This window comes from Chiloscyllium plagiosum, unplaced genomic scaffold (genome assembly GCF_037043375.1).
Source record: "Chiloscyllium plagiosum isolate Xiang-an unplaced genomic scaffold, Cpla_swu_hap1 HiC_scaffold_23, whole genome shotgun sequence".
NCBI lineage: Eukaryota > Metazoa > Chordata > Chondrichthyes > Orectolobiformes > Hemiscylliidae > Chiloscyllium > Chiloscyllium plagiosum.
Window position 1 is genome coordinate 29,676,795 of NW_028270161.1, and position 15,001 is coordinate 29,691,795.

At 37.4% G+C, this 15,001-nt stretch overlaps 1 long non-coding RNA gene across 1 annotated transcript in view; it reads left to right on the plus strand.

The window, feature by feature from the left end:
• The window catches only part of LOC122561726 (uncharacterized), a 127,985-nt gene that overhangs the window by 90,887 nt on the left and 22,097 nt on the right, over positions 1-15,001 (plus strand). The window contains exon 7 of the long non-coding RNA XR_015761117.1: positions 3,957-4,141. This is a non-coding gene — a long non-coding RNA (uncharacterized LOC122561726). The remainder of the gene's footprint in view (positions 1-3,956; positions 4,142-15,001) is intronic.

Genomic DNA, 15,001 nt, shown 5'->3' on the forward strand with positions numbered 1-15,001 from the left:
TCATCAAATTATTTGGCAACCTCCAACCCCAGTGGAAAATAGCTGTTTCACTTTGAATTGCTGACAATGTGACAAGTGGCTTGAAACAGTTTCTGTTAATTTCAAAAGCTGAGAACTGGCATGTATATGGGTCACAAAATGCATATTCTCCTTCACTGTGAGTGGGTTAAAGAACAATATCCAAAGAATTTTATTTTAAACAGAACAATTGATGCTCAATTATCCAACTCATGTTGACACAAAATATGTTGTTGTAAAAACACGTTCACAAAAATGAAAATGCTTTTGAATTTTAAAAAATCTCAGTTTGGTAATCAATCTAAAATACCTTTAAATGTAATAGATTTGCGCCAAATGCCTCTGGACAGTTTGGAGTACATTGTAACTCAGTTCAATCTGATTTGTTAAGGGCATAAAATAAGTTGAAACACTGACATCTAGTGGACTGAAAACATTTATTTAATTACAGATGTAGTGTACAGTGAATTGATTTGCCTGAGTACACTAGAAATTTCTCAGCATTAGCAATATTTCAGAAGTCTTGGTTAAAAAAAAATGTTAACTCAACTAAACATTTGCTTCAATATTGAAAGTGAGTTACAGAATAATGTATTGTAAGCAGAATAAGAAGAAGACTGAAGGGGCACCTATCTAATAAAGAAATATTATTCTTATTTCATAAGTGAAAGCAAGAAAACAGCAAGTGAAACAGGAAGAAAATTGCTAATGTGACAATAACATAGTTCATTTTATATCATCATTGTACATCCTACTGACATCATTAAATCTGTTCTAGAAAACTAACCAAACATAAAGAGTCCAAAAAATCTTGTTAACGTAAATTTGGTCTTGCAACATCAAATTAATCTCTCATATTGATAAAGTTTAATCTGAGTTCTTTCAGCAGACTTTCCTTCATTAGTCTCGGAACTAAACTTACTTAAGTATCTTATCTGCCAGGCAAAAACAATGACTGCAGATGCTGGAAACCAGATTCTGGATTAGAGTGGTGCTGGAAAAGCACAGCAGTTCAGGCAGCATTCGAGGAGCAGGAAAATCTTATCTGCCAACCTGGAAATCCAATAAAAACTTACAAGGCTGAAAACTCGGAACTAGCTTTGAATATATACCAGTGGAGCACAGGCACGTCCTAAGTGAAACAACTGGAATATCCAACATTACATCATTTTTATTGTAAAAGGTTGTGTTGTTGAAGGTTTCCTTTATTTCTTGTGAAAAACCTTTGGGCTAACTTGCACATTTATTGATCCTCCCTGTTGAAAAAAATGAGAAGTTGTTTTCTCGCTGTTCATTCAGGTATTACAGGCAGCAATCTTCACTCTCCATTTCTGGAAGGCAATTTGACCCTCAACACCTTCCTCCTCAATCCCAACAACCACCACCACAACCCCCCAGAAAAAAAACCTTCATTTGAAACTGGCATCCATCGTGACACTTCACCCAGATTAAGAGAACACTATTCCTTCTTTCCTTCTCCCTTCCCCCATTTCATGTTGATGGTATTCTGCCACTTTCAGGTCTGCTTCTGGCTCTTATCTGCTATGCCAGGACATTAATAATGTCCGTTCAGTTTGGATAGCATGAACAGGACTCTGGTGTGAAGGAAGGATGGGGATAGATACTTGTAATTTTTCCAATGCATATACGTCAAATTATAATGATACCCATATGAAGTTTTAGAATACAATAGGTATATGGAACTTTATTTTATGGTATAGAAGTATTCATATGTGTATTTCATACTCATGTTGACTATTTTTTCTTTTCTTTTGGCAGCTTTAAAATAAAATCAGTTGTTCTGTTGCACTAATTTTTGTGCTCAACATTTTTACTGATCACAGTGAGCTTCCCAGTGGAAATGCTCGTTTTGCAGAAGAGTTACCTGATAACATCATTTAAAGATGTGTTATGCCCAACCACAGATCCACATACTGACTGACAGAGGTTTGCATGTGTTGGTAGGAAATGGTGATATAGTCACTGATACCAATAGCAATCTATAGTGCCAGGCTCATGTCCTAGGAATTTCGAGTTCAAATCCCAAACATATGATGGATCATATTTTTGTTTGTTTGGCTTTAACAAGGTGATCTCACTAAAACATAAGCAAGGAATGTTGCAGATTTTAACTATAAAGCTACAGTTTATTAAGCAAAAGCATTGAAGATAAGGTAAAATAGATCAAACTGTCTACCTATGATATGCATGTAAAGATCTTGAAACACATGGTTGCAATATAATTGCATTAATCCCAAAACACTCCATTATAGATCCCCAAAAATACTCCTTTGAAATTATATGAAAGCAACCCTTGTATAGTAGTCATACCAGTGAGAAAAAAATCTTTTTCTAACAGTTTGATAAGCTTAACTTAACTTTGACTTTAATTTCCAGACTGGAAAATCTGATAGCCTTTTCTTGGAGCTTTCATACACCTGAGTTTAAATGTCTTCATCTTCAAATAATCTCTTCATGCTTTTATCCAAATATGTTTTGTTTAACCTCCTTACTGTAAGGTAATCTAGTTTTATTATCCTCTCCCCTTCCGAGGAGCACTGCTTCATATATCACTGCTCATCAAAGGACTTCAAAAGAACTGCCCCAAACTGAAAACAAGAACACAGAACACATTTTTCTCAAGCTGTATACAATTCCTAAGCTTCAAAAATGCAAAGTATTCTAATGGAAATTTTCATGCTCAATTGTTTACCTTGCTTAGATGTAACGTAAAAAAAAACCCATTTATTCTCAAAACTACTCACTCAATCTGTTTCAAAATAAATCACCATGGCGAAGATACCCACAAGTTCATAATTAACTACTTAGACGCACAAAACTCACATGTCTCAAGTTCAGAAATCAAAATTAAAATTTTGATGAAATGATATTAAAAGTATGTGTAAATTAAACAGCTCCTATCTTTTATGCTTTTGTTGATCAGAAAACAGGTCTGTCATGGTGAAAAATAACTAGAATAGTCTGATGTACCACAACTGCAAAAGTACCACAATATCTGGTGTCATAATCGCACATTTCTGACAATGATAGTTTAGAAATATCTTTACAGAATGATACAAATTATGGTAACCTCTACAGAAACCACCATCTAACATTTAGCATGATTGGCAGAGCCAATAGCAACCTAGTTACATGGTATCTTACACCAAAAAACACCCCCTCCCAGAAATGCTGGATTCCTAACTGATGGGAATGATGTCCTGAAGCAACAAAGAGATACATCCTTCTCAAAGGCATTTGTTGTAGCACCACCTCCTCTATAGCAGCTATCAAACAATGGGTTGCACCATTTCTTATTGTAGATTCATACCTGTATTTTTTTTGTTTTCTTTTACATTATTTGTCCCAGTCACTCCTTAGACCTCCCCTAACTCCCACCCTTTGGAAAAGATTGTCAATGTTTTAAAATGCCTTCTGAGATTTGTGAAAGGTTTTAACAATTTTTTTCTCACATTTTGATACTTTATAATACTGTTTCCATTCCTTTAAATTTCACATGGATTGATTTTCTGCTCCCACTTGTGTGATCCCTGCACAAATCTAAATTGGCATCTGAGGTCTGTGTCTGAAAATGATTGTACGATGACCAAATTGAGAATAAATGTCAGCTTTCATTTCACTTGAGTTTAGTTCCTGTTTTGCACCATTCAAGACTAAACTTGGATTTGGATTTGGATTCAGGTTTTATTGTCATGTATACTCAAATACAGGGGTAACAAGAGTGTAGTGCAAAGTGTCCATTGTCACTACCCACGGTACCATCTTAGGTACTAAGTAACTAGATATAAATTCTTAATAACAGACGTAGAAAAATAAAGATACAGGTTAAAAAGTTCAATGCCACAGACTTCTCAGTATAAAAATGGAAAAATAAGGAAATAAAGTTAAAATGCCAAACCTTATCGTCCTCTCTATAGGCATTGACCTGCAGACACGGCAGGCTGCGCTTTCTCCCTGCATTGGGCTAAGACCCACCTGTGTTCACTAGCTGCCTACACCTCAAGCCCTGCTGCTGATCACATTGGACACCACCACTCACAAGGCTTCGGTCCTGACTGCTGCTGGATCCAAATGTAAAAGCTTGGTCTGCAAAAAACAAAGTGTAAGTTATTTGGAGGGTATGATGTAATAGCAGGCTGATGGTGGTCAGTTTGGATCAATTTACTTATGTAAAAACATTTCAAACCTACTGTATTCTCTTGATGCACTCTCCCAGGAAATGGAATGATATCCACTGAATGATGTGCTGATAAAGGTCAAGTAAACATAGTTGTATATGGACAACAGCACAACCCTAGACAATAGATTTTCTGTCAAAACTGTTGACAGGAATCGGGTGCTAGGACATTGGCTACATGTGAAATACATCAGTCACCCAAAGCCAAAAGTAATGCAAAACAAAATAAATGTAATTTTGGAATAATTCTGATATTTTTCATTAATGTCTCTTTTTATGGGAAATTTATGTAATACATTCTAAATGTGAAATTCTGGATTGCACCTGCATGATCTATAATCCTTGGCATGCACCTGCTGTGCTTTAATAGAATCCTCAGAGCTTGTAAAATAACATTGCAGTCCTACTGCTATTGATCCATTGTTATTTATCAGTGGCTGAAAATAACATGTAATATTTAAGAACAGGGAAATTATTAATTGATCCTTCTGTTCAGCCAAGTTAGGAATTTTTCAAAAAAAACTTTGTGTGTTATATTTCTCAAATGTGAAGTACTTTTATACATCATTTTACTTCTTAATTACACCAAAACCAACACAGGTTACCAGTTATTCATTTTTACATTGAAATGTTTAGATTTAAAAACGTATTTTTCAGAACTACTCATGCAATTGCAAGTACAAAGGTTGAGCAAGCAATCACTACTTTGAAATCGGTTTTACTTTTTGGAAACCATAAGAATACATAATTTAAAGGTTGGTGTTGGAGAGGTAGGTTCCACTTTGGGGGCAACAAGCCAGCACTGGGAAAAGAGTTCAAGAAGAATAGGAAGCCATGTAAGGGTGGAGGGGAAACACTGGTAATCCAAGATGTCCTTGGTGCATTTGTTAGAGATTACCTTGGCTCAGGTGAACAAAATGTCCAATTGGTTTGGGTGGAAATGTGAAACAACGTGCAAAGAAGTCATTAGTGGGAGAGATCCATAGCCTCCCATTCCCCAACAGTAACCACAATGTGGGTTAAGGTATACAAGAAGAAATAGTCATTGCTTCTGAGAAAGGGATGGTAATAAACATGGGCGACTTTATTCTCAAGATAAACTGGAAAAGTCAGAAGGACAGCAATAGCCTGAATGAGGAGTTCATAGAATGCTTTGGGATTGTCTTTTAGGGCAGCATATTCTGGAACCAAACAAGAAGTACGTTTTGAAAGAGGGTCTGTTCTGAAAAAGGTTTCCTAGGCCAATTAACTCCACCTTCTCTCCACATATGCTGCCAGATATGCTGAGATTTAACATCAATTTCAGTAGTTTTTTTCTGATTTCCAGCATTGGCAGTTCTTTCGGTTTTTTTTGTAAAGAGTAAGTTTTACTAGATTTGGTTTTATATAATGTGACAGGATTAATTAGTGACCTTAGGCTAAAGACATCCCTAGGTAGCAGCAGTCACAATATGATGGAATTTTACATCCAATTTGAAAGGGAGAGGATTGGGTCTAAGATTAGTATTCAATACTTAAATAAGGGCAATTAAAAGGGAATGAAAGCTGAGATAGATGGGGGATGAAAAATACAGAAAAATACAGCAACTATTTAAGAGAACTATTCAGAATAAGAATATTCCTACTACAAAGAAAGGTGTTGAAGGAAAGATTTACCATTGTGGTTAAATAAAGAAGTTTGGGAAAACATCAGATGATTGATCAAAATATTAAGAACAACTAATCAGGAAGAAAAATTTTGAGTGAGAGAGGAAGTGAGCTAGGAATGTAAAAACAGGTAGTAAGTGCTTCTACAGATATTTAAAAAAGGAAAAGAGTAAATAAAGTGAGTGTTGGCCCTCTGGAAGGTGGCAGTAGGGAGTTAATAGTAGATAATAAGGAATGGAAAGTTGAAACGAACAAATAGTTTGCTTTTATCTTCATTGTAGAGGATACAAATAACATTCCAGTCATATTTAAAAGTCAAGTAATGGAAGGGATAGAGAAACCTAGTGAAATTACAATCACCAGGAAAGCGATTCTAAGCCAAGTCTCCAGGCCCAGATGGATTTCATCGTAATGTCTTAAAAGATGGCCAAATGAGCTAATAATTGCATTGTGTTAATTTTCTAAATTTTGCTCAGCTCAGGAAAGGTTCCATCAGACTGGAAAGTAGAAAATATAATCCTTTTATTTCAAGAAGGGATGGAACGAGAAAACATAACACATAAAGTTAGCCTGATATCTGGCAGGTAGAATGTGTTAGAACTGATCATTAAAAAATATTATAGCTACACACTTTAAAAAAAAACTCAGTGTAATTAGGAAGAATCAGCATCATTTTGTCAAAGGGAATTATTTGAAGAAGTACATATCCCTCTAAACCCTTCCTATTCATATACCCAGGCTATTCAGCCTCTCCCTATAGCTTGGATGAGTTGGACCGAAGGGTCTGTTTCCATGCTGTACATCTCGGTGGCTGTAACTCTAAGTATGCTGTGGATAAAAGGGAGCCTGTGGACATACTATACTTGGAGGTAAGGTGACACATCAAAGGTTTTTGTAGAAATCAAAAGTGCATGGTATAATGGGGTAATACGTTAATGGATAAAGATTACCTGGCTGGCAGAAAACAGAGGGTAAATGGGGCTTTATTAGTTTGGCAAGATGTGATGAGTGGTTTATACAGGGGTCTCTGCTGGGGCATCAATTTCATACAATTTAAATCAGTTCCTTAGATGAAGGAAGCAAAGGCGCGATGGCCAAATTTGCAAACAACGCTAAGATAGGTTGGAAAGTATGTACTGGTGGTTTCAAACAGATACAAAAGGGTGAATGAGAGGTCAAAAATGGAGTATAATACAGGAAAATGTGAAGTTGTTCACATTGGCAGGAAGAACAAAAAAAAGAGCATTACCTAAAAGGAGAAAGAGTATGAAATTCCGAGGTATTGAGGGACTTAGGTGTTCTAGTTCTTGAGTCACAAGAAAGGTTAATATGTAGGTACAGTAGGTAATCAAGAAGGCTAATGGGATTCTTTTTTTATTAGGAGTGGAAGTAAGCACAAAAGAAAGGATAATATGTTATAGCTGTACACAGCATTGGTGAGACCACATCGTGGTCATGGTGTGCACTACTGGTTTCCTTATTGGCAAAGAGGACGTGGAAAGGATGTTTCTTCTTGTGACCAGAACTAGCGGCTACTGTTTTAAGCTTAGGAATTCTGTTTTTTAAGACAGATATGAGGGCAATTATTTTTTCTCCGAGGGTTGTGTAACTTCAGAAATCTTTTGCTCAGAAGGCGGTAGAGGCAGGTTCACTGAACATTTTTAATGGAGAGAAAGATTCTTGTTAAATAAAGAATTCAAAGATTAGCATAGATAGTTAGGAATGTGGAACTTTGAAAACTAATAAATCATTCATGAACAGGATTGAAGGGCTGTTGGCCTTATTTTACTGCAAATTCTTATGTTTCTTTGTTTGCAGGATAGTTGTAAATGCATAGGAGATGGAACAAAGGAGGTTTACTTGATTGCTGCCTGGAATGAGTGGTTTGTTTTATGAAGATAGGTCAGGTAGTCTGGGTTTGTTTTCACTGGATTTTAGAAGAGAGTGGAGTGACTTAATTCAAGTGTATAAACTCCTGAGTGGTCTTGATGATGTGGACATAGAAAGGATATTTCCTCTTGTGAGTCAATCCATAACTAGGGATCACAGTCTTAAAGTTAGGAGTCACCATTTTGGTGCAAATATAAGGAGAATTTATTTTCTGTCAGGTGCATCTTTGGAACTCTCTGCCTTTGAAGGGGTGTCATTAAATATTTTTAAGGCAGAAGTAAATAGAATCTTGTTCAGCAGGGGAATGAAATATTTTTGGATTAGATAAGAACATGGAATTCGGAACACAAACCAGTCATGACATTATTAAATGGTGGAGCAGATTCAAGGGGCCAGATGGTCTATTTCTGCTCCTACTTCATTTGTTCATAAAACACCACCAGTGACTGTCAAGAAGAATGTGGCCCTCCATTTCCATCTATCGTTCCCACCCAATCTGGAATATCAGCAGTAACAATCCATTTATTGGTCCCACATCTGTCAAGGTCAGTGACTGATAGTTTATTAATCCAACACTTTCATCTTTATTCCCACTCAACAACATTAGCTGCATGGCAAGGTTGTCAGATAGCAGTAAATTACAGGTGGTTAAAATGCAGGCTAATTAATAGAATGTACCTGTTTTCCAGGCACTCCTGAATTTGGGGAAGTCTACTGTCTCCACTTTGTCCTACAGTCTTGATGCTTGGCGGTGTTGTTTAGGATGACTTTTTAAAATGGACCCAAAAGTCTAAAGTACCTGTAACCTCCTCAGGTTCTAGTCTGTTCAAAGAAAAATATATATTCCAAAAGAGGCCAATTTAGATACCAACTAGATAAACAAAGCAATATTTGCTTGAGTCGGTGATGTTTTGCAATTGCAGCTGTATAATCACTACGTAAGTGAATATTCATTACAGAACTATAAATGTGCAGCTGTGGTATCTTGACTAATTATTCTTTCACTGTAAGGATCTTACCTTCCTCATTTAAAAGGGCAATGCCCCTGCTTCAAGGATCTTTCCATTAACCTAAATTCTTGAGAAGTCAGAAAGCAGCTCTGAGAACTTCTATTTGAAATTTACTGCTATGCTGGCATCCTTAATGGATACTAAATTGGTTTCCATGTAATTGATCATAGTTTTCTTGGGATAAAAGAAATCATACCTAACGCTTATAATGATCAGTTGAGAATGGGTGAACTAGTTTCCCTCTTTCTAAGCATCTCAGGCGATCACACTAAGTATTTAAATTGTTTTTAGCACGACGCTATACATACCTCCAATGAAAAACTGTGAATTACTTTTTACTGTAGCAATAAGATTTAATTAGAGAAGGTTTGAGTAATTGAATATATGAATGTCAGAATTAGGAGCATTTTGCCTTTGGAGCCCATTCTGCTGTTCAACCATTCAACAAGATCATGGCTGAATAGATCGTAAACACACTTCTGTCTACCCCACTAACACTTCCTTACCTCCTTTCTACATCCACCCTGTCAGCACTCCTTAGTGTCTTATTATTTCAATCAAGTCACCTCTTACTCTTTCAAACTTCAGTGGATACTAACATAGTCTGTCCAACCCTTCCTCATAATCTAACTCGTAAGCTGCTCTGCTAAAAAGCTTCTAGAAATAGGAGCTTATGTGTATGTTTCATCTACTGAGTTCAATTTGTCCAGGTTTGTAGGTAATTGTAGACAATGTTTCCATCACCAACATGTGGGGATTCTTATAATGGTGTCAGTCAAAATAGAAGATGTGGATGATAGGGTTGGGTGGTTTCTTTGTCTTCACACTTCCACTGTGGGGGTGGTTTGGGATGCTGGTTGGTTACATTACTCTTGGGTAAAATGTTATTTGCAACTCAGACTAGCCTTTGTTTATTCTACATTGGTTTCGTGAATCTTGGCTCCCTTTCTGGGCCCAATGATGCCTGTGATAATTTTAAGTAAGTGGTTTTGGTGCAATTTAAAATCACTTCAGCTCATGAAAGTCCCAGCTATTAAATTCGACAGTGGAACTGAACGATCAGTAAGCCATATTTTATAACATTGTGAAACACTTGATACACTTGAAAATGCATTGAAGCCAATTGGTTTTGTCTCCATCTTCACAAACATGGAGTTTTCACTATTCAAAATTGCTACCATGTATCATGCTTTTTTTTAAACAATTTATTCATGGAGGTGTCACAAACTTGGCCAGCATTTATTGCCCATCCCTAATTGCCCAGAGGGCAGTTAAGAGTAAATCGCCGCAGTGGAGCTGGAGTCATGTATGGGCCAAACCAGGTGATTATGGCAGTTTCTTTTCCTAAAGGATAGTAGTGAACGAGATGGGTTTTTCCTAACAATGGCATCATGGTCATCACCAGACCCCTAATTCCGGATTTTTAATTCGATTCAAATCTGGGTCCCCAGGAGATTATCTGGATCTCTCAATTAATATTCTAATGATAATATCACTAGGCCATCATCTTCCCTGTATCAGAGCTCCCCTTAAAATTCAAGTCAATGAAGTACAGGAATTTAGGCAAGTGCAAAAAGTGTTGCTGTTTCTGTATTTCTACAGTTCAGACTAATGAAAATGGCTGTCTGGCTCCTTTCTTGTAATACAAGTCAAAGTGGTTCTGATCTTCCCAGTTTTTAAGTGAATCAATGACTGGTGCATAATTGGAAGGGTGCTTTTTCTATCCTGTGATTTTCAGAAATACTGCTTCAAATTTTGGGTGTTGTTTTAATAAATATCTAATCATGACTGTGTCAACCATTCATTTTCGGACACGTCTTTTATCAGCAGTTTTTGAAATGCAATTATATCACAATTTGATAAGACCATAAAAACTGAAAGAACTGCAGGTGCTGGAAATCAAAAACAAAAACAGAAATTGCTGGAAAAGCTCAGCAGGTCTGGCAGCATTTGTGGAGAGAAATCAGAGTTAATGTTTCAGGTCTTGTAACCCTTCTTTAGAACTGACATTAGCTAGGGAAAAGTTGGTTTTTATGCAGAAGATGGTGGGTGCATGTGGGGAGGGGGGCGTGGCTGGTGTAAAGAGTAAACAATATGTGGAAACAGAGCCAAACGAGAGAGAAACACAGTTTGGCAGACAAAGGAGTAGATAACAGTCAGCCCAGGAGAATGAGTGGTTGCTAATGGGCACTATTAGGAGCTAACAATGAATTGTGTATAATAGCAAACCATGTCATAATACGGCCCGGTGTGTGGAAGCTGGGCAAAGGACATGGGAGAAAGTGCCTCAAGCCCTAGAATTGTTGAATTCAATATTGAGTCCAGATGCTGTGGAGTTTCCAAGCGTAAAATGAGATGCTGTTCTTCCAGCCCGTGCTGAGCTTCTCTGGAGTGCTGCAGTAAGTCTAAGACAGAGTCTAACACAACAAGGTGGTGTGTTGAAGTGACAGGCAATTGGAAGCTCAGGGTTGTTTTTGCAGATGGGTGACTGCTTGAGCAGAAGCTACATTTTTGTTAAAATACCAAGAAATTAATTGAACTTTATTGCTAAATATTATGTGCTAAAGGTATGTATGTTAACCTTTAGATTAACATACAATATATTGGAAATACTCCCTATTCGAGGTTCAAAGAAGCATTTGATTTTAACTCAGACCAATATTTAGTGAGTGTGCAGCAATTTCAATTAAAAAATCATAGACTGCATTAGAGGTGAGGACTATAGTATTTAAAATCTTGGATTTCATTTAAATGTCACTGGGGGAGAAAATAGCAGCAAGCATTGGAAAATTGCACAGGCCAGAAGCCCCTACCCATGACCAGATCATTGGTTGAAATGATTGCTTGGTTCAACCAGAAAAGGCCTCAGACTGCGCACAGTGAGGACAGTGCAAGTTTATCATATGGGAGGCTTTCCTGCTATCCATCCCATGAGGAAAGTAACAGAAAAGTAAAATACAATGAGCTGTTTCCACTCTCTCATGTCCCAAACTGCCACCCAATTCCCCATTTGATTAATCTCATGAGAAGGTGATCGCGGTTTCCTTGTCAGGCTAATCTGTTAAAGTACAGTCAAATCTTGATTGCACCCAGCATGCATATATTAGAAAAAAAAGTAGCCCACTGGTTTTAAGTAAGTGTCCTTGTCACCTTCTCCGTTGGTCATATTAAGATTTAAATTTCAAGCAGCTGCCAGTCAGATGATTAATTAACCTGAGCAATTTTAGCTATATCCACTTGGCAGAAATTGGGTTAAAATCGGAGCCTTTAAATCTATTGTTGATTTTAATATCATTTTTCAGAAAACAGTTTCAGCAGCAATTGCCAGCAAATCACTTATCATGCTAGCAACATTTCTGCCTGTGGAGAAGTAGAACTTCAAATCCTATTACACCAACAATGATAGTGAAACATGCAATAAAATAGAAATCAGTCCCTGTTCTCTAAGAAAGAAAAGACCTGTGTGGAAATTTTGTGCAACCTTCTGACTGGGTTGAGTATTGGAGGATGTTGAAATTCTGTTGTAACTCACCCTCTTCTTGTGAACTCTCTATGACCGGCTGCACATTTGAAACTACACTTTGGAAAGATGAGCCTTTGCAAGTGTTCATATGCAAATTACTTCTCTGCTATTTTGAAGTCAAATTAATTATTTCATTAAAAATTAAACAAAGGAATTCTGTAAGAGTGATTTAAATGTCCATATAGTGATCAGTGTGCAAGGATTGCAAGGTCAGTGTGACTTGACTCCGATAAATGCCCAGCATTTTACAGGTGCGCCCATATAAAATAATATCAATTTTAGTGCTTGGTCCTTACCCAAGCTATGTTCTTAAATCAAGTTATGTAGCTTCAAAAGGCACTTTAGCATCAGCATCCCCCTCACCAAGGCGACCCCCTCAACTGGCTCTCTTTTAAGTAGTATGTTTTCTCGCTATTTTGGCCATGACATTCAGCGTTGTATTGACCCTCTGAAAAATAATCTGTTTGGTTGCTGATGTTTTGCTGGCACGGTTAATAATTATTGAAAGGTTTTGTTACATTAGGAGATATGAATCTCTCAAAATGTGTTGGCTTGGGGTCCACATTAGAAACATATGGCTCTTAGATTTAGGTAGCCCTGGTTTCATCTGATTTTTAACTTTGTCCACCCGAGTCCAACACCAGCAATTCCACATCATGGTATCACCAACATTTTCTACCTAATTCCATTCACCCCTCAGTTGATACACCAACTTACTTAGAGTTACAGGTGGCTGTTATGGCAGCAAATTCTGTATTGCAGGTGACAACAACATATTATACAATATATTTTAAAAATTATATCTAAAAAATCCTTTAAAATATCTTCAGGCTACCAACTTTCACCCATTCCACATTTTTCCATCATTTATTCAACTACCATTGTATGAGAGAAAATTGGCATCTAAGCATATACTGATGATGTTCATTTACAACTCAATTAACAGATTGAGGATAAGAGGGCCACTAAAAAAATGTCTGTGTAAGATGTTAAGTTGACTGATTTAGTTCTACAAAAGCACAGCATTACAGCTTAAAATAGATGTTGGTTTTTGTAATCAATTACCATTCTTATAGTGATGTTGTTTACATGGCACAGCAGAAAAATCACTTAATTTACAGTCAGGCCCTTTTGATTAATTACTGAACACGTTTGATTTTCTGATTTAATTCACTAGAGACCTATGGGAACATGAATCTTGGTCATTCAGCTTTATTTTAGACCCCATGCTTTTTCAACGTTAGCACAAAGATCTAACCAGGAGCTAGCCTCATGCTGGAAAGGATCCCACTGGCCAAGGAAATAATATGTCTTCACAGAAAGGACATACATTACTGTAACATCGATCACGATCATGAGGGGTGATGGTGATGGCATAGCGATGTTGTTGCTGAATTAGTAATCCAGGAAATGTCCTGGGACCCGCGTTCCCACCACAGCAGATATAAATCTGGAAGTGACTGTCTAATGAGGATCTGAAAGCATTTTCAATTGTCATAAAAGCCATCTGGTCCACAAATGCCCTTTAGTGAAGGAAGCTGACTCCTATCCTTATCTTGCCTGCCCTACATGTAACTCTAGACCCATAGCAATGCAATTGAACCTGAACTGCCATCTGACTTCCAATGGCCCAGCAAGTCATTCAGTTATGTCAGAAAAGGAATGAAAATGGACAAATTATGTGGTATTGACTAAGCCACTGAAAAATTGGTGGCACACTCAGCTCTGTTAACCTACAAAGCTCTCCTTACCAACATCTGGGGACTAGTGCCAAAATTGGGAAATCTGTCTCACAAGATAGTCAAACAACAGCCTGACATTGTCATACTCATGGTCTCATACCCACCACACAATGTTGCAGACAATATCACCACTTTCCCTCAGTGTGTCCTGTCCTACTGGCACAACAGACCCAGCAGATTTAGTGGCATTAGTATACAGTCAGGAGAAAGTGAGTCGTCCTCAGAGTGCTCAATGTTCACTCGAGACCCCATGTAGTCTCAAGGCACCAAGTCAAACATGGCATGGAAATCTCCTGCTAATTAGTATGTATATCCATCTTCCCTCACATCAGCTGATGAAGCAGGACTCCTCCATGTTGAGCACCATTTGGAGGAAGCACTGAAGGTGGCAAAGCGTGCAGAATGAACTCTGGATAGGGATCTTTAATGCCCACCAAGGGTGGCTCGGTACCACCACTGCTCAAAAGACATCACTGCCAGGCTGGGTCTGTGGCAGGTGGGTAAGGAAACCAACAAGAGGGAAATTTTGTGAACATTCTCACAATATGCCTTTGATCATTCCCTGCTTGCTGTTTGATCTGGCTACTTGCCTTTCTCAAATGAGTTAAATTGATTTTTTGATAGGCATTTGTTTTCTCACCACCAAGTTGAATTCTCTCTGACTCCATTAACAAGTAAAACGTTGAGGACTGTCTAGTGCACTTTAACATGATTTAAGGCTGTTGATGTCCATTTCATTCATAGATTTCCTGTTTGATGATTGTTTCAGCATGATTGATCTTATCACCTCAATGATTTTTAATGTTGTTCAGCATGTCATATGAATGATAGTGGTTGAATAATTAGTTAGCTTGTTTAAAGCAGTAAGACATATCATAAGTTAAAAAGCAGATATTGCAGTAAAGCAACTAATTTCTTTGTATACAGTTTGCGACCCAATATCAGACTAACGGGTAGGCAGAAAACTAAACAC